Below are 22,707 nucleotides of genomic sequence, written 5' to 3' on the forward strand. Positions count from 1 at the left end.
ATATACATGAATTCCAAACTCCTATGCATGGCAAATAAGGGTCTCTAGACTGAACATGATAGCCAGTTATCTCTCTTTACCTGCTAACATGCTGCCCAATTTATCCTACTCCCTAGATATCACTGTGCTTTCATGATTCTCCTTTGTACTTTTTCCTCTACTAACAAATTCCTACTCATCTTGAAGAACTAACATCCAACTTAACAAAATACTGCTGGTTATACTTCACCATCTCTAATGCTGCTACTTCACTTCAAACTGTCAACTCCCCTCCCCTGGACTGCTACAGTACCCACCTCATTTGTCCCCATGTCTCCATTTACCACATAGCAGTCAGACGGATCTCTTTTCAAAACAGAGCAGAAAAGTCACTGTTCTTCCTGAGGTCTTCCAATGGCTCTTCAGTGTTCTATGGCTTATGGGACCTGCGCATGCAGGCTCTCACCACCTGCCCCACGATTCTTATACATTCCACCTAAATAACCTTTTTGTTCTTTGCACGTGACAAGCCTCTGCACTCTTGTTCTTGCCTTTCTTTCTCTGTATGGTTGGATCGCTTTTTTCTTCATGCCTCCAATGTCAGAGCTTCAAAGACCTCCCATGGCCACCTAATCTAACACATCTCTTCCTTTACTCATATCCTCCTGTTATTTCTGTCAAAGCATCCAATCTTGTTTATTTTCTTTCTCTATTAGTTCTCTATTGGTGCTGTAACAAATCACCACAAACTGAAGAGGCTTACAATAACACAATTGTTATGTAACACGTTTTGAAGTCAGAAGTCCAAGACTGGGCTAAAATCAGATGTTGGCAGAGCTGTGCTTTTCTGAAGGTTCTAGGGGAGCCTATTTTCTTGCCTCTTCCAGCATCTAGAGGCTGAGCCTATTCCTTGGCATGTGTCCCCACCTTCCACCTCCATCTACAAAGCCAGCAGTGGCCAGCTGAGATTTTCTCACATCACGTTACTCTGACCTTGACCCTTCTTTTGCCACATGCTCCCACTTTTAAGGGCCCTTATATCTGGTCTAACCAGATAACACAAAACAATCTCCTTATTTTGAGGTCAGCTGATTAGCAACCTTAACTACTTCTGCTGCTTTACTTCTCTTTGTCAGGTAATGTAACATTTTCACAGGTTCTGGGGATCAGGAGGCAGACATGCTCTGGAAGGCTAGAGTTAAATTTACCTGTCATCCTTCCCCTACTAAAATTTGAGCTCCATGAAGGCAACATCATGGTCATATTCACTCTAGCTGTCGAAGTTTGAAGCCCTGAACTACTTACTGCTTTGGTGATGTTCTTCTTGACTTCTGATTCTTGTTCTAACCTCTGTGCTCCTGTATCATTTTCACATCTCTTTGCAATATTGCCTATATACCACTATGTTTTTACTATTTTCATGCACTTATATCTTTAGTCAAGTGTGAAGTGTTCTGATAATATGCCAATAAAAGATTGAGTGCTGTGAAGGATGTATTGAATCATCTTTTAAAGTAAAAGGAACTTTAGGTTTCAAAAAGTTTATGTTAATAATTTTGTACTTTTTTAATGGCTTCCTAATAAAGTGTGGGTATTCTGATAATGTGTCAATATAGGATTCCCCTGCTCTGAAATGTATATTAATTTAATGAATCTTAAACCTGCAAAGGATCTGAAGATAAATCTCAGTCCCATATTTTACATGTGAAGAGAGTGAAACCCCAAAAAAGCTAAGTAATTTGTCTAGTTACACAAAATATTGTAAACCTCACACAAAATCCAGTGGACTTTCTACTTCCTGAGGTTGCCATGAAGATTAAATCAACACATTAAAAAGCGCAAATACAGTGTCTAGCACAGAGCAAGTGCTCTCTCCATAGCGAGGTCACTGAATGCTTTATTGGCATGATCATTATCATAAACACAACATATTTCCTATTTCTTAACAATAAAAATACTTAGGTATTCAGATACCCTATAAAAATACTTGTTGAATCAATAAATGATTAAAATGTAAAAATACAAATGAACATGATTAAACAATGTTTTACAAGCTAAATGATTTCCCACTTTTATTTTTATAGGAAAAAGCATGTAAAAGAGAAGAAACAAAGCAGAAGACGCATATCACATTGATCTCTATCATGACACTCACAGCCATTTCTTTCTTCCCTTACCGTCTATACCAGCAAGGTCAAACCATTTTTAAATAACACTAAGGTGTTACACTATTTGCCTTTTTCACTCTCTTGACAGTTGCTCTGATGCAGCGGCCATGGTGGGTTGGACTGATGGTGCCTTAGTGTGATCCAAGGTGGCGGCAGAGCAAACTGCCCTTGCGCCTCCTGTACTTCCTCACACTTCCAGTTGAAGAAATGCCAGTTTCACCTGAGTGTCCCTGATGAAGCAGTGAAAATTATTTTATTAAATTGTGACCCTTTAGTACATGTCTTTTTAATACTCTGTGTAACAAAATGGGATGTACATATAAATCACTTCCATTGGATATCAAATCATGCAATTGCTTTGAAATGCCAGCTGTACTAGCTGCTTTTTTCAGGTTATACCCATTTCACTTGAAAGAACACTGACTATGGTTTTTCAGACTTAAGTATTTTACAGACATTATCCAAAAAAATAAACCAAGTAAGCCTGTCACTTCAGGAAAACAAAACACCAAATTTGTTGTCACTGATAAAATTTGAGCTCTCAGATGTAAATAAGAACTTTGGAAAATAGGTGACTGTCACTGCGAGTTTCATGGCTTCCCAATTTTCAAGACCCTTCTGAAGAGTGGTTTTAATGTTGGTGATATTTTTGATATGGCAAAATGAAATGTGTCTACATTTGGAAGATCTATACAACTCAGTGAACCAATACGTTTCAAATGACTAATGACTCATGAGTGGGTAAAAGATCCTTTTAAAGTTCAAGACAGACCAATGGATCTTACTGGAACAGACTATACAATTCATGATATGGTTTCAATTTCCACACTGCAACTAAACCTTATTTAAATTAAGAACTGCTACTTGATGAGTTTTGGTGTAGTAATCAATGAATACAATTACCTGAAAAGACTAATTCCAACTGCATACCTGTGTAAGGCTAAGTTTTAATATACTTCAATCAAAACACATTATAACAGTTGCCCTTATTAAGATCAACTAACATTTTTTAAAATTTGTTTTAATTTTTTGAGTACATTAACTATCCATAAACATAATCAGAAGTTTAATATTGGAAACACTTTGGGCTCCTCAAGGATTTTTAAGAGTATAAAGTGATCCTGAGATCAGAAAGTCTTGAGAATTATGCTGTTTAATAAGGAAGCTACTAGTACATGTATCTATTTACATTAAAGTTAATTAAAATTACACATAAAGTTCAGGTCCTCATTCACACTGGGCACATTTCAAGTTCTCAATAACCACACATGGGTAGTGGCTATTAGATATAACAGATACAGAACATTTCTATCAGCACAGAAAGTTCTTCTGGACATTGCTGGTCTATACTATATTTGGGGGGCAGTTAATTAGCATCTTACTAAATATCACTAGTATAATTCTTTCAGTATTTTATCATATCTGTTTTAAGTCTTTAAAAGAATATATGCATTCTGAGGTCAGGGACTAGAACACTGATATCTATTGTATATACGACATGATATTGTTATGTTTTGATATGATATTATATGCCATAAAATGCCTTGTATATGCATTACTAAGACAGTTATGCTGAATAAGATACCTGATGAACTAAATACTTATTAACTCAATATTTACTGAGGGTTTTAAAAATGTAAGACAGGTACCATTTGATTTTTATCTTTCTTATTTCAGTATAGTCCTGTCCAAATTAACAAGCACTGGTCTCCATTTTTTCTGTTCTTAGGTGTTGACTACTTTGTCAACAGTCAATTTAGTGTTTACAGTGCTTCACTTCACATTTTTATAAATAACATTTTAAAGGAGACCTTTCCTCTTATTATCTATTAGTTATACTAAATGTCTTAAAGTTCATAAAAATAGACTGCTAATTATTATTTTCAAAATTTCCGAAGACTTCTCCACATGTGGTTGAAAGCAACATTTTAAGTTACATTAAATCTATAAATAATAAAAAGATTAAATTTGCTTTGAATGAATTAGTATCACTTGGGGTTTACAGAATGATTGTATTCCTTGCACAGCTTTGTAGGATTCCTAACTTTAAAAAATTTTAACACCTGCCATTTTGATTTGACAATCTTTGTATCTTACTGAAAGTAGTGAATGGAATTCATAAATGCCTGTTAAAATTGAAATTTAAAATAAAACTTGTTTGAATACACTTGAGAGATTTTCACATCTCAGAATTGGAAAGTACTTGAGATACTGAAAAGCTTGGGCTGGCCTGCCATGTTCTAGTTGTCTTGTTACTCCTCATACGGTCATTGGAGATTTAGAGTGTAATGAATGCTCCTTATTTCCAGTTTACTTTAAGGCAATGCTCCCTGGAAGGCAAGAACACATTTATAGGAAAGAAAAATAACTGTAGAGATATGTGGGCTTCTGGCCAGGTACTTTTTTGGTCAACCACCAAGATATGTACCTAGAACTAGGTAAGAGATTAGCTGCTTGTATATACACATAAGTCTTCTGCCAATTTAGGGCTATGCATCATCCCCTCTATATACCCCCACAGATTATTTTTGGGAAAAGAGGAAAATATTTCTTTTGAAATCTGCTTTTTGGGTGACAGAAGTAAAACTATGATCCATAAAATATACTATTTGTATAGTATGGAGTAGCTACTGTTTGGGCCTTACACTATCATCCCTACTCCATGCAAAAGAAGGTGTGCCATAAGTTGAATCACAGTAATTTATTTCTTCAATAAAACCCAAGTAAATGAAGTAATTTTTATAAACTGCAAACTTTATATTATGCTAGCTTCTTAAGTCTCCATTTTCAATTTCCTCTTGCTATATAAGTTCATTCTAAACAATATTTCTGTTACTAGAAAGGTTTATGGTCTAAATAAGAGCTAACACAATTTTGTAAACTGCTTTATCTTCCATATAGATTGTATGTGTGCCTATTTTATTTTTCAAGTAACATTAATCTACAGGCAAGGGTAAACATTTTACACTATGTTTGCCATGGTAGAAATTTTTTAAAAAGAACAATGAAGTTTTATGGTTCTAATTGGTTTGTGTTAAATTTTAACATGGCAACATTAGGAAATTTAGGTAAAAGTCTCATGACTATTAAACTGAAAAAAGACAATTTTTAATAAGTTCAAGTCATGTCTATAAATAGTGGCAACCTAAGATACTATATTAAAAGGTAGTATTTGGTTTGCATGAGGAGGCAGTTTATTAATAAAACCATGCAGGTATGTAATCTAACTGTAGCAGAGGCTTTGGAGTCACACTGATCTGAGTTCAAATTATAGGTCACACATTCAATGGCTGGTTATTCTTGGGTAAGTTTTTGTCCTAAGTCTTGGTTTCTTTACACATAAATGATAAACAAATACTTACAGATTGTTTTAAGGACTGAATTGGACAATTTATGTAAACTGTAAATGACACATAGTAAGTGATTAATAAATGACCTTATACCACACACACACACAGTTTCCCTGGAAACAAATATATTTATAAGCATTTCACATTGATTCATTCTAGTGACACAGTAAGAAATTTTAAATAGCATATTGTTTCAAATATCACTTAGAAGTTTAAACAAGGAAATTAAAAGATATAGATTTCAAAATAATATGCAATTGTATCCTAAGAACATCAAAAAACAGAATCTGAGAACCCTGAGACTCCTCCCTTCAAGTAAGAATTATTGTCTATAATATCCCTGACAGATTCATTAACTTTTAAAGCAACGAGTTTAAGTCCTTTATATTTCATGATAAGGGATGAGGAGAGAGGGAAAGAGTTTGAATGAGAGCTCTAGGAGAGAAAGTTAGACTGAGAAAGAAAGTGACTGAGATTGAGTCCTGATGATATATGTAGTTTGAACCCCTGGATCAATCAATACCTGAAGCCATCACCTTTTGTATTTTTCAGTTATACAAGCCAATAAAGTCCATTCCCTGACCACCTCCCCCTTAATGGTTTATGCCTACCGATTGAGTTGGGTTTCTAAAACTTACAACCAAAACAGTATTTATTAATACACTAATTATGGGTGAGAATGTAGCAGTTAGACAGAAGGGAGGTTTTATTTCCACCATACCCATTAGAATTCTTTAGTAAGTGATGGATTTAGCATTTATACTCAGGATATTGATCCCAGAGCTTGCGCCCTTAATCACAATGCTGTAATAAATGGCAGCACTATTACACATATCCTCTGGAGATATAACAATAGAATTTTCCTCTAGATTATGACAGGGTTGCACAAGTCTATGTGCATGTTTTTAAAGCATACATTTTGACACTTGTAAAGAGAACAGGGTAGCAACAGATACTATAGTGCTGCAAATAGTATTTTCCTATTCTTACAATTTAGATAATTAAGAAATTTTTTCTTTTCCTCGAATGATTTCTTCTATTTTTATAGGAAGAGGTGTACAATTAAAGACCTATTTCTTCAGGTACATAGAATGACTATAGCCCAGTAGCCCAGTATTTGTACTGTAGATATATATGCCTTCCACCCAGACCAATAAGATATGCTATTCAAAGCATGACTATGGAGATTTAACTAAGGATCTATTTTATAAAATTTTGCCTTTTTGAGCAAAGAGACTCACCTACAAGAGGTATTTCTTTAGGCAGAAGGTAAATAAACCCTCAAAATGAGATTTCATTATAGAAGGTGCTATACAATCTGGCACTAGAATTTCCAGGCATCGATCCAATTATTCACGAACAGGATACAGGTGAGATTAGCTTGTGCACAAGAAACAGTAAGATCACAGGACGTCCTAGTTGTAAAACCCAAACAACACAAGGGTTCTCTACTATTCTAGGATCATAAAGTTAGACTGACTCTGTATTCAGAATGTCTTAGTGTTCTCATCAAACTGTCTAAGGAAGTGTTTTGGAAGGCCAAATAAACTAGAAGTCAATGAATAGTAACAGGGAGCTCCCCAAACTGTCCTGTTTTTTCTTTTAACTAATTGCTGGTCAACCTGAGTCACCTTAGGGGGTGGTGTGCAGAGTCATGTTTTCTTCAGGTCACATGTTTTGTGTTTAACTTGAATCAGGGAGTTGACAAGAAGTAAGAAAATATCTTCAAACCTTACAATTCTATTGCAATTTACAAATTACAAAGCATTCTAACCAGAACACCCTCAGAACAATACTGTAAGACTAAGAGTTTAGATTATTATTACTTCTTAAGGAAAAGGCATTCGAAGCTTAGTGAAGTTAAACAAACCACTCGAATTCATACAGAGAGAAATTTGTAAAGAAAGGATTAAAAACAGGTCCCTATAGTTCTCTCCAAAGTACCATGGTACCCCAAGAATAAATGTTAAGTCTTTTGCTAGGTGTTTTTGAATACATCATCACATTTAATTTTCACAAAACGTTTAGACTGCTTATATATGTGCATACACAATTCTGTCTGATGCCTTCAAACAATTTTTCCATCCTTTGATAAAGTTGTATTCCAATTCTCAGTATATGGGAGGGCGCTCAGTTCTAGAAAAATATGCCCTTAAGTATCATCAAAATACAAGCTGCTATGCAATAATTTTTCAAACTTGCAAAAATGAAAGAAGGGTAGAATTAAGTGAGAAAGCCACAATAGTTTAAAAACTTCAAAAAATACAATTTATGTAATTCAAAAGATGTGGGAGACTGATGCTATAGATCACAACCGAGGAAAGTGTGATCAAATAATATTTAATAGAGGAAGTGTCATGCTGAGAACTAAAAAAACTTTTTTAGATTGAAGATTTCTCAGGTCTATTGTGGTATACATACATAGTAACTTTTATTGTTATTTTCCTAATGTTTGTTTTTCAGGAGGCTTGACTTTCTCTGCTACTGTTGCACCAACCTCATTCTTTTTAGAAATCTGGCTTCCTGGCTGGTAAGGGATAACTGAGATGTAATATTAAAATTCATTTTAGTAATAAATCTTGAGGGTACTTTAGAGTGTTACCAAATGACAAAGTGCTCTGAATCTATGATAACTAACTGAAAAATCATTAGGTTTACTTGAAATTTTACAATACTTTCCTAAATTTTCTTTTATTCTTAAATAAAAATATTGTCCAATCCAAACTCAATCAATTCAAATTCATGTTTTTCTGGTCTTTGTATTTAAAATTAATACAAGTTTACTGAAATACCTGGTATACTCTTTTTTAAAAATATGTTGTGCTATTCCAATTTCTTCAGAAGTACCAACATTCCTTCCAAACAGCAGCTGAATATTAACCTACCCAATATTCCAAATTTTCTATAAGAAAAAGGCTTTTTCCATTTATTTATATATGATCACATTTATCTTCTAGGAAAGCTTCAGATAAAAAGCCAATGTTGTGCTTAAGGACCAATCCTCTGTCTATATTGACTGATTGATTTATAGCCTATTTTAAGGTTATTATTATTAAGCATAAAATGTTGATTCATTTTGCTGAAAAAGGTTTACAACATAAAATAGTATGATTTGGTAAATTACTTTAAAGAGAAAAGCCTATGGAATATATTATACCAAAACCCCACAAGTCAAAAGAGAAATTCCCACCTTAGAAAAGTAAGTACATCTAAGCATAAACATTCTAACACTAATTTAGCAAACCAAGAGCTGTCAAGTTCCAATAACCTATTATTCACACCTCTTTAATCACTGCCACAGAGTCTATTATAAACAGCCTCATACATTTTTAAATAAGGTAATTCTGCAATGAAACAAAGAAGGTAGTAAATATTCTTGTACATAAGGAATTCAAATCCTAATGCACAACAGGACTGTATATTTCTCAAATGTTCAATATAAAGAATGCTAACAAATCTTTTTAGTAACTATGTCAAGTACGCACTAAACATGAATTCAGTGGAATAACTGAATTACAGCACCACCTGAACACAGCAACCTAAAAGAAAAACAAAATACCCTCCCCATAAATTTCATTCACATTACTGATATCTTAGTCATTATTCATGGTGTAATAAAAATGAGATATAATAATCAATTTGTTGATCTACCTGAAACAATGCTCTGCAAAGTCATGATGAAAAGACTAGTTGACAAGGAAAATTTATAGTCTTGTTGATGATGCCATTGGCCATTAAATTACTTCATATAGCTGATAATCTGAATGTATTTCTTCAACATGGATTGATGTAAACATGTTAGAGGAGATATAAAATGTAATAATGGAGAATACTTTCAGAAAAAAAATGAAATTGAGAATAAGGGAATAAAGTACTACTTAGAAGGCAAGGATCTAAAATGATAAACTGAAACCAACCAACTAAAAATAAAACAAAGACAAAAACAATAGCAACAAAAACAAAAGTAGTGACTTGGCTTTGTATAAAGTGTCCCTCATAAAAATCGATCATTATAGAATCTTTCAGAAAAATCTAAACTAGTCCCATTTTTCCAGAGTGGCATTCTACCACCATGGCACCTTTATGCATACCTGCTGAAATGAGAGTGGAGCGCTACTAAAATTCCTCATTTAAGAACTTCAACAGAATCGAAAGACTGGGCCTGAAGAACACTGATACCAAGTAATTACAAACAGATTTACTTTTAATTGACTATTTTAAGATTTTCCATCAAGGTTTTAGACTAAAAGTCCTCCAGTTTTCTGGATAAGCAAACCTGCTACAAAACCAGCCTCTCTCCATTTTTCCTATCTTCCTACAATCATGCCTGTGCATAGAGAGATAACTAAAAAAAATTACATTTTGGGAAGAGATAAATTAGAGGCTTGTGAGTACTTAATTCTTTAAAAACTGATCCTTATGCATTTACATTATATAGTAATACAACCTTTTGGAATATATCTACTGCACAAACCTTTGTTATCAGAATAATTTGAAAACAGAAAAGAAGTTGGAAAAGCATGCATAATATGAACATATTTCACAATCTTTTAAAAAATCACATGCATGTCCCGGTTTTTACTTCTTTCCCTCATCTGGTTGTAGAACTGTTAGTTTAAAAACATTATTACTTACATAATAAAGTCACCCCCTGGACTCTGTTTTTTATCCACAAAGGATTTCTTTTTTAAACAAATCTTTTAGTTAATTGTAGTCAATTAACTACAGGTCGGGTGATAGTTCCTATTCTTGCATCAGTTTTACAACCAGATGAGGGAAAGAAATAAGTACTGCATCTTCATGGTTGTAGTCCTAAAGTCCTATTCTTGAATTTCATAGTCTCAGAAGTTCACTCAAATGTTAAGAATTGTAATGAAGATTCTTGGCTGTTGCTGTGCCTATGCCAACCACTTTGCTTGTCCTATACTTTCTGCAGTTGCTTACAGGCCTTCAAGACAAAAAGGCATTGTCCCAGCCACCGCATCATTTTGGACAATAGGGTTATGACTTTAAAACATGCTGATCAGTGGAAGGAAAAAAGAAGCAGAAAACTCAAGACCAGACTAAATGAACTAGTTACAGAAATTCAAGTGTACTCTGCCTTGGCCTATCTCCAACTCAAACTTCAGATCCCAGCTTGTATTTCTACTTACATTAACACGTCTTCAAAGATCTCCAATATAAATTACTGCTAGAGTCAGCATTTATCACATAGCTTGTTGTTATATTGTATGATTACTCTTTAGTATCCATCTATACCTATACTAAAGCCACTGGGTGAGGGATCGTGTCTGATCTTCTCAGAGAAATAGCACCAGAACTATGAATACTTAGTATATACTTGCTGAATAAAGCCCTTCACCACCTGGCTCCTGTCTGCTTCTACAACTCACCTATGGCAATTTCCCCACTTGACTGGCCCCCTCCAACCAAATCTGTACTCTGTCCTTGAAGAACTTCCCCCAACTCACCTTGCTCTCTTTCTACCACAGGACCTTTGTTCATGTTCCCATTCTAGAAACATTCCTACTCCTTGCCTATTGGGATGACTTCTACTTGCTTCAGTCTTGCCAGCCCTTCCTCACAGAGGTGGCTCCAGAATTTCTGTATAGGAAGGTTTAGTGGCAGCACTGAGGAGGGAGAAAACGCTGGGCATGTGTCATACAGCTGCAACTGTGTGACAGATTATATAATTCGGTGTAGTTCAGGGGACTGAAGGAGCATATGGGGTACTAAAATTTCCTAATTCCCTCCTTGATGCTCACACTGCTTCTACTGGGAAAGTTTGCTTGACAACCCCAGAACAGAGTAGGTACTACATACTATTGCATACTCAGCTCTGTTAAAGAACTTACACTGTGTTAGGGCTGTCTGTCTACCTACCTATCTCTTCTACTAGCTGATAAACAGGCGAAAGGCACAGACTGCATTTTCATGGTTGTAGTCCTAAAGTCCTATGTCCTGGCACATGCTCAGTAAATTTTTTTTATAAAACCAATCAGTATTTTATGAAAATCTATCATGTACAAAGTACTGTATTAGGTGTTCACAGTGGGTAAGAGATATTTACTGCCTAGTTAAAAATATGAAATGTGCAAATATTTACAATAGTTTTAAATAAACAACAGCAAATGACACAGTAAAAACTAGAAATTTCTATCAAGCAGCATTCCTTACATAGAAATTTCAAAGTGAAACACCTTCTGTATCATCAAAGAAGCATTACACTGCAGTGTATTTTCTAATGATGTGAATTTGACTGAATGGAGTCCTTTAGCACTATTAAACTTGTGAATAATATGAGATAAGCCACTAATTACCTAGATTACTCAATTTCCTGATAGTGCTTTCAGAATCCAGAATAAAACAATGATCTGGATTAGAAGACTAAACCAACCTAAACCTGAAATCTCACAAGGTACTTTTGGCTGTTCTTAAATTGTTAGAGAAGGAGTAAATCTCTGAAGAGAAAGACGAAGTATCAAGATAAGATGTGGGAACAGACGCACTATGCTGAGGAGAGTGAGTGTTCCTGTGAAGAGACTGTACTGAAGAACAGGTGAGATTTAGAAAACTTTAAATTCTAGGTTTAGTTGTAATTTGGTAACCAATTAAGGACTATTAAAACTCCTAACCTGAGAATGAAAAATATAAAAACACTGCTTAAATAAATGCTTGGCACATGCTAAGTCCTCAATGTGTACTGAGTAAGTTCATTACTGAATGTATCTGAGCAGCGCAAGATTGAGGCATGGGATCCAGTATGGAACACAGAGCAAACCAGGTGTAAAGAGAGGCAAGCCAGATTAGTAGCAGCTGCAGAAACGGACAATAATGTTTTGTAAATATTCTAACAGCCCAAATGTTTACACTGGAACTGATTTCATTAATCAGAGTAATGGCACAAATATAAACTTTTGGGCTGTTATGGTATGATAAAGAAAATGTTTGCTTCATAGAATAATTTTATTTGCCAGGTATGTGCCCCAGTTGTTAAGTCCTTGGATCAACTATAAAATGTACAATAGAATTCATTCTTTCCATGTATTTCTGTGTTTCTGGTGCTCTAAAAATCAGACTTAGGGACACCTATAGTATCTCCTAATTTATAAGGTGCTCTCAGTCTTTAGTCAAATAACGTATTTTTAAATTTGCTTCAATACCTTATAGGAAAAATGACTAAAAAGTTTATTGAGGATTCAAATTCAACAGTTTCTTGTTCTCCATTTTAATCAGTCTAGTACATTTCCATTATGTAGACAACTGTAAGCTTATGATGAGACTCTATGTATTACCACACCATCAACTACGAGTATGAAAGAACTTAGTATTTTATTCCTAAATGATTTTCTTGTACTCGTTTTTATTTTTAACAGCTTTATTGTGGTATCTTTGACATACACAAGTTATATATATTTAAGGTGTACAAATTGATGCTTTGATATATGTATACATTGTGAGATCACCACAATCAAGCTAATTAATGTATTCATCACTTCTATATAGTTACCACTGTAGGTTTAAGGTCTGCTTTACAAATTTTAAGTATACAATATTAACTATCTGTATAACTGATTATATACCTTTTAGCCAAATCAATTTCTTTTTTTCAGAAGTGTCTGTTAGGTCCTTTGTCCTTCTTTAAATTGGGCTATTTATATATTTGGTACTAAGTTGCATGAATTTCTTACATATTTTAGATATTAAACTCTTACTGGATGTATGGTTAACGACTATTTTTTTCCCATTCTGTAGATTGCCTTTTCATGTTGTTATCTTCCTTTGCTGTGCAGAGATTTTTTAGTTTGATGTAATTTCATTTATCTATTTTTTGTTTTTGTTGCTGATACTTTGGTATCATATCCAAAATATTACTGCCAATAATTTCGGCAAAAATTAATTGCCAAAAAAAAAATCCAAAAAATTAATGTCAATGTAAAGAGGCATTTCCTCCTATATTTTCCTGCAGGAGTTTTACAGTTTTAGGTCTTACACTTAAATTTTAATTCATTTTGAGTTGATCTTTGTGGATGGTGTGAGATGGGTTAAACTGAATTCTTTCGCATGTAGATATCCAATTTTCCCAATGTCATTTGTTGAAGAGACTATCTTTCCCCATTGTGTGTTCTGTAAATTCTTGTCAAACATCAGTTGACTGTAACACATAGGTTTATTTCTGCATTCTCTACTCTGTTCTATTGGTCTATATGTCTTTTTTTTTATGTATCATCATACTCTTTTGATTACTATAACTTTGTAATGTAATTTGCAGACAGGAAGTATGATGCCTACTGCTTTGTTCCTGCTCAAGATTTCTTTGGTTATTTGGGATCTTTTGAGGCTCTGTATGAATTATTTTTTCTATTTCTGTACAAAACATCATTGGGATTTCATTAATTCTGTAAATCACTTTGGGTTGTATGGATATTTTTAACAATATTAAGTTTTCTGATCCATAAACATGGGGTGTCTTTTATTTGTATCTAAATTTCCTTCATCAATGCTTTATAATTTTCAGCACACAAGGCTTTAACCTCTTTGGTTACTTCTTAAGTATTTTAGTTTTTGCAGAGCTGATGTGAATGGGCTTGTTTTCATAATATTTTAGATAGTTCATTGTTAGTATACAGAAATGCAACTGATTTTTGTATGTTGATTTTGCATCTTAAAACCTTGTTGAGTATGTTTATTAGTTCTAACAGTTTTTTTTGTGGAATCTTTAGGGTTTCCTACATATATGATCATGTCAGCTGCAAACGAAGATAATTTTACCTCCTCACTTCTGATTTGGATTCCCTTTCTTTTTCTTGCTTGATTACTCTGGCTAGGATTTTTAGTATTATGATGTTAGAAGTTGTGAGAGTGGGCATCCTTGCCTTGTTCTGCATCTTAGAGGAAAAGCTTTGTTTTTTTTTTCCCCCATTGACTATAATGTTAGCCACGTGTTTATCTTATGGCCTTTATAAAATTGAAGTATGTTTCTTGTATACCTATTCTGTTAGAGAGTTTTTACAAAAGAACTTAATGCTTTTTCTGCATCAGTTAAGATTATCATGTGGTTTTGGTCTTACATTCTATTAATATGTATCTAAAACCGACTGATTTTCGTATGTTTGAACATGCTTGCATCCCAGGGACAAATCCCACTTGGTCATGGTGCATGATCCTTTTAATATGCTGTTGCTAGTATTTATACAGCATTTTCCCATCTATGTTCATCAGAGATATCGGCCTATAGCTTTCTTTTCTTGTGTTGTCTTTGGCATTGGAATCAGGGATGCTAGCCTCATAAAAAGTTTTGGAATATTCCTTCTATTTTTATTTTCTGGAAGAATTTAAAAAGGGTTAGTATTAGTTCTTCTTTGAGTGTTAGGTAGAATTCCTCCAGTGAAGCCATCTAGTCCTGGGATTTTTTTTATGTAGGGACGTTTTAAAAATTATTTTCACTGATTCAATCTCTTTTTTTGTTACTGGTCTGTTCAAACTTTCTATTTCTTCTTGATTCAGTCGTGGTAGGTTGTATATCTCTAGAAATTTATTAATATCTTCTAGGTTACCCAGTTATTGGTATGCAATTATTAATAGGCCCTTGTGATCCTTCTTATTTGTGTCATTCATTGTAAAGTCTCCTCTTTCATTTCAGATTTTGAGTCTTCTCTCTTCCCTTGGCTAAGGGTGTACCAATTTTATCTTTTCAAAAAACAACTCGTAGGTTTTGCTGATTTTTTAGTATTGTTTGTCTATTTCCATTTCATTTACCTCTGCTATAATCTTTATTCTTTCTTTTCTTCTAATTTTTCATGTAGTTTTTTCTTAACCTAGTTCCTTCAGTTATAAAGGTAGTTTGAGATCTTCCTAGTTTTTAAAATGTAGTCACTTATTGGTATAAATTTCCCTTTTAGTATTGTTTTTGCTTCATCTCATAAGTTTTGGTAAGTTGCATTTTCTTTCTGTTGTCTCAAGTTATTTTTAAAATTCCCTTTTGATGTCCTCCTTCACCCAATGGTTGTTCCAGTGTGTTTAGTTCCCGTTTGTGCATTTTCCTGTTTTCTTTCTGTTGTTGATTTTAGCTTCATTCCATTGTCATGTGAGACTATGCTTGATATGATTTCAATCTTCTTAAATTTGTTAAGACATGTTTTGTACCTAATATGTGATGTATCCTGGGGAACGTTCCACACGCACTTGAGAAGGATGTATATTCTGCTGTATGAGGAAATTCTGTCTGTTAGATCCATTTGGTCTATAATGTCGTTTAAGTCAGCTGTTTCCTTATTTTATTTTATGCCTGGATGAGAAACTGAAGTCTTACTATTATTCTTTTGCTGTCAATTTTTCCCTTTAGATCTGTCAATATTTGTTTTATATATTTAGGTGCTCTGATATTGGTTACATATATAATTGTTATATATTCCTGAACTTTACCTTTTATCATTATATAATGACCTTTGTCTCTACTGACAATTTCTTATTTAAAAATCTATTTTGTCTGATATAGGTATAGCCACTCCCTGCGCTCTTTCTGCTACCACTTTTATGGAATTTCTTTTTCTGTACCTTTTCTTTCAGCCTTTGTGTCTTCATATCTAAAGTGAGTCTCTTAAAGTCAGCCTATCATTAGATCTTGTGTTTTTTAAAAATCCACTCAGCTACAATATGCCTTTTGGTTGGGGACTTTAATTCATTCAGGTTTAAATAAATTATTGATAGGTAAGGACTTACTATTTTCATTTTGTTAACTGCTTTCCATTTTGCAGTTCTTTTTATTTCTCTCTTCTTCTCTTCCTTATTTTGTTAATTTTTTTGCATTGATTTTATTTTATTCCTTTATCTTTTGTGGATGTTCCAAAAGTTTTTCCTTTCTGGTTATCATGAGGTTCATATAAAACTTCTTGCACTTATAACCATCTATTTTAACTTGGAAATACTTAAGTTCAATTGTATACAAAAACTTTATGCTTTTATCCCCTTACACACACTCTGTGTTCTTGAAGTCAGAGTTTACCTCTTTTAATATTGTGAGTTTGTTATCCAATTTTTGTGGTTATAGTTATTCTCAATACTTTAATTTTTGTATTAGGACTACAGGTAATTTGCACACCACCATTACACCATTATATTATTGTCTGTCTATATATTTATATTTACCAGTTAAATTTATTTTCATATGTGTTCATATTGCTGTTTAACATTCTTCAATTTCATTTGAAGAACTAGCAATTTCTTTTAGGGCAGGTCTAGTAGTGACAAACTCAGTTTTTGTTCATCTGGGAAATACTTCTCTCCTCTTCATTTTAAAGGAGAGGTTTGCAGGGTATAGTATTCTGGTTGGCAAGTTTTTTTTTTCTTTCTGTAACATAAAATATATTAATCCAGTATCTCCTGGTCTGCAAGGTTTCTGTTAAGAAATCCACTGATCATCTTATGGAGGTTCCATTACATGTGGTGAGTCACTTACTGTTCTCAAAATTCTTTGTATTTGACTTTTGTCAGTTAAATCATCATGTTTCTTGGTGTAGACCTCTTTATGTTCAATCTATTTGGTCTCCTATAGGCTTCCTGAGTCTGGAAATTTATTTCCCACCCCAGATTTGGGAAGTTCTCAGATACTATTTCTTTAAATAACCTCTCTACCCCTTTCTATCTCTCTTCTCCTCTTGAGACTCCCATAATATGTATACTAATTTTTAATGGTGTCCCGTAAATCCTTTTTCCCATTCCCTTTTTTCCCCTCTGACTAGATAATTTCAAATGATCTGTCTTCAAGTTCATTCATTTTCCTGCTTGATTGAGTTCTGTTGCTGGAACTGTGAACTGGATTTTTTTTCTTTTCAGCTCAGGGACTGTATGCCTCAGCTCCAGAATTTCTGTGTTGAACTACTCATTTTGTTCTTGTATTATTTCCCTGATTCTTAAATTGTTTACCTATGTTCTTTTTTAAAATTTTGGTATCATTAATATACAATCACATGAGCAATACTGTGGTTACTAGATTCCCCCTTATCAAGTCCCCACCACATACCCCATTACAGTCACTGTCCATCAGCATAGTAGATGCTATAGAGTCACTAGTTGTCTTCTCTGTGCTGTACTGCCTTTCCTGTGCCCCACCCTCTATGTTATGTGTGCTAATCATAATGCCCCTTATTCCCGTTCTCCCCACTTTCCCAACCACCCTCCCCAGCCCCTTTCCCTTTGGCAACTGTTAGTCCATTCTTGGGTTCTGTGAGTCTGCTGCTGTTTTGTTCCTTCAGTTTTTGGTTTGTTCTTATGCTAGACAGATGAGTAAAATTATTTGGTACTTGTCTTTCTCTGCCTGGCTTATTTCACTAAGCATAATACCCTCTAGCTCCATACATGTTGTTGCAAATGGTAGGATTTATTTTATTCCTATGGCTGAATAACATTCCATTGTGTATATGTACCACATCTTCTTTATCCATTCATCTACTATTGGACACTTAGGTTGCTTCCATTTCTTGGCTATTGTAAATAGTGCTGTGACAAACAGGGGTGCATATGTCTTTTTGAAACTAGGGTCCTACATTTTTAGGGTAAATTCCTAGGAGTGGAATTCCTGGGTCAAATGGTATTTCTATTTTTAGTGTTTTGAGGAACCTCCATATGGCGTTACACATGGCTGAACTAGATTATATTCCCACCAGCAGTGTAGGAGGGTTCCCCTTTCTCCGCATCCTCGCCAGCATTTGTTGTTCCTAGTCTTTTCTATGTTGGCCATCCTAACTGGTATGAGGTGATATCTCATTGTGGTTTTAATTTGCATTTCCCTGATAATTAGCAATGTGGAGCATCTTTTCATGTGTCTGTTGGCCATTTGAATTTCTTCTCTGGAGAAGTGTCAGTTCATATTCTCCACCCATTTTTTAATATATAGGGTTATTTGCTTTTTGGGTGTTGAGGAGTGTGAGTTCTTTACATATCTTGGATGTTAACCCCTTGTTGGATATGTCATTTACAAATATATTCTCCCATACTGTAGGATGCCTTTTTGTACTGCTGATGGTGTCCTTTGCTGTACAGAAGCTTTTTAGCATGATATAGTCCCATTTGTTCATTTTTTATTTTGTTTCCCTTGCTGGAGGAAATGCATTCAGGAAAAAGTTGCTCATGTTTATATTCAAGAGACTTTTGCCTATGTTTTCTTCTAAAAGTTTTATGGTTTCATGCCTTACATTCAGGTCTTTGATCCACTTTGAGTTTACTTTACCTGTGTTCTCCTGTAGCTCACCAGCTTTCTTTATGACAATTATTTGAAATCTTTATGAGACCATTTATGGATGGTCATTTCTTTGGCATAGGTTATTGGAAGTTTATTGTGTTTCTGTGGTCGTGTCCTATTTCCTTGATAATTGGTATTTATTGTTTCCTTGTATTTGTGTTTGTGCATCTGATGCAGTGGTTACATTTTCCAGACTTTATAAATTGGCTTCCGTAAGGAATGACCTTCACCTGTGTACAAGACAGGTGCATGAGTACCACTTCAAGGGTATGTGAATGCACTGTTGCGTCAGTTCTAGTTGTATGTGGGCACCAAGTGCAGGAATCAGGAGGGCACCCAGTGGCATAGCAGCTGAGGTCTGGGACATCAACAACTGACTGGGGTTGAGGCAACAGCTGAGGGGGCAACAGTTGCTTTGAGAGCTGATGGGGTCTTTAGTAGTGCCTCTAGATCCAGCAGTGGGTGTGCTTGGGTAGCCAAGGACTGGGGTTGGCTGTGACCATGTGATGTGTGTGGGGGCCAGTTGTATGTACAACTGTGTGCAATTGCTGTGTGCAATTGTTCTGCTGTGGGGTACATCCTCTGGAGTGGGAGCCAGGAAGTGGCAGGGACTGGATGCAGGAATGTGCATGGTGGTGGCCAGCTGCAAGCACTTGTGTATAGGCAGGGCCAGCAGAGAGTGTGTGCAACTGTGGGGGCTGACCACTGCTATGTGCATGTTAGTAAAAACTGAGACTGGCAATGGTGACTGGGTTGGCCATGCTTGGCATTGGAGGCTAGTGGTTAGCTTGCATACAGTGGCAGGAGCTATTTTATTTTGTATTATAGTAGTAAAATATAACAATGGAAATTCTTAAAATATTTAATCATACTAATCTGGCTTAGATATCTACATCACAAAAAGAGAAAAATATTAAAATAATAAATTTTAAATACATTTAAACTAAATTATCTTTCTTCTTTCCCAAATGTATGGAATATTAAAATATAACCAATCAACAACAACAAAAATATTTAGGCAAGATAGTCTTTATAACTATATGCTTACATTCAACAGTACTCCAAATTTAAAATCCAGGAAAAAAAGAAAATCACTCCTCAGAAAATCACACTTCTGCATGGGACATAAACTACTGAAAGAAAAAAAAAATTTCAGAAGTTTCAACACATTTTTATACCAGCAATAAAATGGAGTAGAAAACCAGTAACACATTAATTAGCTTTTATATTTAAGATTACTATAAATAATCCCAGCCTTAATTATTAGATATCTCTTGTTGTCAAGCCATCTTAAATTTTTGAGGATAGCTCTTAAACAGAGTAATTCTGAATAACTTTTTTCATTACTGTTCACAATGGAAGAGGAATTAACATTTGTTGCTAATAATCATTTATAAAGGGTATGAAACAAAATAACCAACCTATATTAATATTTCTAAATTATCCTTCAGAAGGCAAAAAAGTAATATCCTGAATACACACATTGAAGTCAATTTTTCACTTTTCCATATTTAGAATCCCTCAGTATTTACAAAATTGCCAATGTATGTCAAAGTATTGAATAAATGGTATAGGGCTCATTAATGTCAGAAATTAATTACACAGTGAAAAATAAAAAATGATTTAAACAAATCTAATAAGATGGGATTATTTTTAGTTTTTTTTAAAGAATAGATGAATCTTTCACTTGGGAAAAATTAAAGATAACAAAAAAGACTTTAAATGTGACCCTGCCACCCATGACTTTGCCCCCACCTCCATTATGAGAGAGACCTTTTTTCTATAATAGTAACAGTAGTTACTAGTACTAGTACCAGTATACTAGCAGCAGCAGCCAGGGTTAATAAGGTATCTTTGCTTAATTTAGGCAATATATATGGGCTGGTCTTAGTGTTACTTCTCAGAGATGTGATTTTTTTACACACATGTATCATGACAGTGGTTCTTAAGTATTTTTTTGATATTTAAGTTTCCAGAATTAAATGAGCAAGGTAAAACAGATCTATTTTTGTAGGATTATCCTATCTTTTCACAGAAATCATGTTCTTCTCTTGAATAGCTAACTACATTGGGAACACAGAGTTTATATTCCAAAGGGAGACCCTTCACAGGATTGCATTTCACCATCAGCAATGCCTACCAGGCCAACATTCTTTTTACCACCAGGTAAAGTAAGGATGATGGAGACAGGCAAGGGGGACAGTAAGACGATTTTGAATGAAAGACAATGTAGAACTGATAAAAGTTTATGGATGAAATCTGTGATTACTGTTTCTCAAAAATCTTATTTGAATGAAGCTGATTGATCCACTCATGACAAATTTCATTTCTGATCTTTCATCAGTGTTTAAGCTTTATAAAGTATGAACAATGCTTTTTTATCATTCTTTGAGATGTGTGTTCCTTATTTCACATATAAAAGGTCCAGTTGACAATGCTGCTCTTCAGAACCAGGTGAGGACTGACTTTGCTGTGGGATCTTGGAAGAGAGAGGGAGGTAATTTTGACAGGTGAAGTCTTAGCATAAATACCATGAAATGTCCAATGTGATTCACATGACAGGGATATGATGATCAGATGACCTATGTGAATTATTACAGGTATGGATGTGAAAACATTAATTCACAACCTCTAAAATCACTTGAGTTACTGGTAGAAATATGGAATTGAGAGATAATGCCTTTGTTTGAGAAGCAACTTCACAACTAAAATGAGAAGTATAACCTCTCTCATGTAACAACCCTTATTTTCAAACTTATTTTAACAGATGATTTTATGGGTCATTCACAGGACAGTGACGTTCTATTTTGTTATGCCTCAACTACCTCTTTAAAAAAACAAAACAACTAAGGTAAAGAGAAAGTACTTGATGACCCATCTAATGAGAACAAGTTCATACATAATTCACTGTATAAATACAAACTAAAATTTTGGCAAGCACCACAATTTATTTAAGTTTTTTTTCTAAGTAATTATCTTTTCAGTAGAGTTATTATTACCAGTTGAGGAGAGAGAAAAAATAAGTAACATCTGCTGAACTAAAGCTCAACTGTTATATGATGTGCTCTCGGCTGGGTGCTTTCAAATATTAGCTCATTTAATTCTGAAAATGGCAATAAAGTTTTATTAACCCCATGTAACCTCTCAGGAAACAGGAGCAGAGAGATTTAAGCAATTTGTAAAAATCATATGTTGGATTGAAAAGGGTAGAGGGAAAAGAGAATATGGAAAAAACAAACCTCCCAATTGCTAGTCCTTGGTATGCTATCAAGCAGAAAAGGCAATCTGGGAGGGGCGAGGCTTTGTCAGCTGAGGGCTGGGAAGAAGTGTGTGGTAAAGGGCACGGCATGCTCTCATGCAATAGCAGGCAACCAACAGAGTTTGTCTCAGGGACAGCTGGAAACAAACTGGCACAGAGACCAAAACATTTTACCTTTTCATGTTTATGAAGTTTATTGTAATTGCTATAAATATTAAGTTTATTTTAATTGCTATAAAATTATAAAAATGTCTATTCTACAAGCAAGATTAAACTGTAACCAAATCTGTTTTAAAGATACAAACCATGTCCACATTCTTAATAGCAGTCAAACACTTTAAGGTAGCCTTCATTAGAGACCATATTTTGTCTCCTTCACAGTTTTGCCCTGAAGAAAACCCTGCTGAAATGCCTATTAGGGAACCATAGCATCAAGCTCACCATTCTGACTGCATCAACTTTCTCATCTTTTATATTTGTTTGTGTTTCTCCTTTCTTTTCACAAATACGTCCAGTCCTTTGCCCAACAGGTTTTCCTATTTCTACCCTACCACAAGTCAATGGCCTCTGACCCCTAAAGCCAGTGCTCCCGGCCTCTGTACCTATAATTATGAATTCCCTTCCTTTTTCACTGCAGCTTGTCAAAAGCAGTTTTTCCCATCATCTACACAACATCCAAATTTGCACTAAAGTTCTTCTAGCGTAAGAAAA

The 22,707-nt window shown here is 34.5% G+C and overlaps 1 protein-coding gene across 6 annotated transcripts in view; it reads right to left on the reverse strand.

Annotated features, from left to right (window-relative positions):
- ZEB1 (zinc finger E-box binding homeobox 1) overlaps window positions 1-22,707 on the reverse strand; it is a 179,401-nt gene that overhangs the window by 65,232 nt on the left and 91,462 nt on the right. The window contains exon 1 of one of the 6 annotated variants that reach the window (XM_017655147.3): window positions 2,216-2,355. The exons of the other annotated variants lie outside the window; for them this stretch is intronic. The gene's annotated coding sequence lies outside the window, so the exon portion shown is untranslated. Of the gene's footprint in view, window positions 1-2,215; window positions 2,356-22,707 lie in introns of those variants that run through there. 6 annotated transcript variants of the gene reach the window in all.

This window comes from Manis javanica, chromosome 2 (assembly GCF_040802235.1).
Source record: "Manis javanica isolate MJ-LG chromosome 2, MJ_LKY, whole genome shotgun sequence".
NCBI classification, from domain to species: domain Eukaryota; kingdom Metazoa; phylum Chordata; class Mammalia; order Pholidota; family Manidae; genus Manis; species Manis javanica.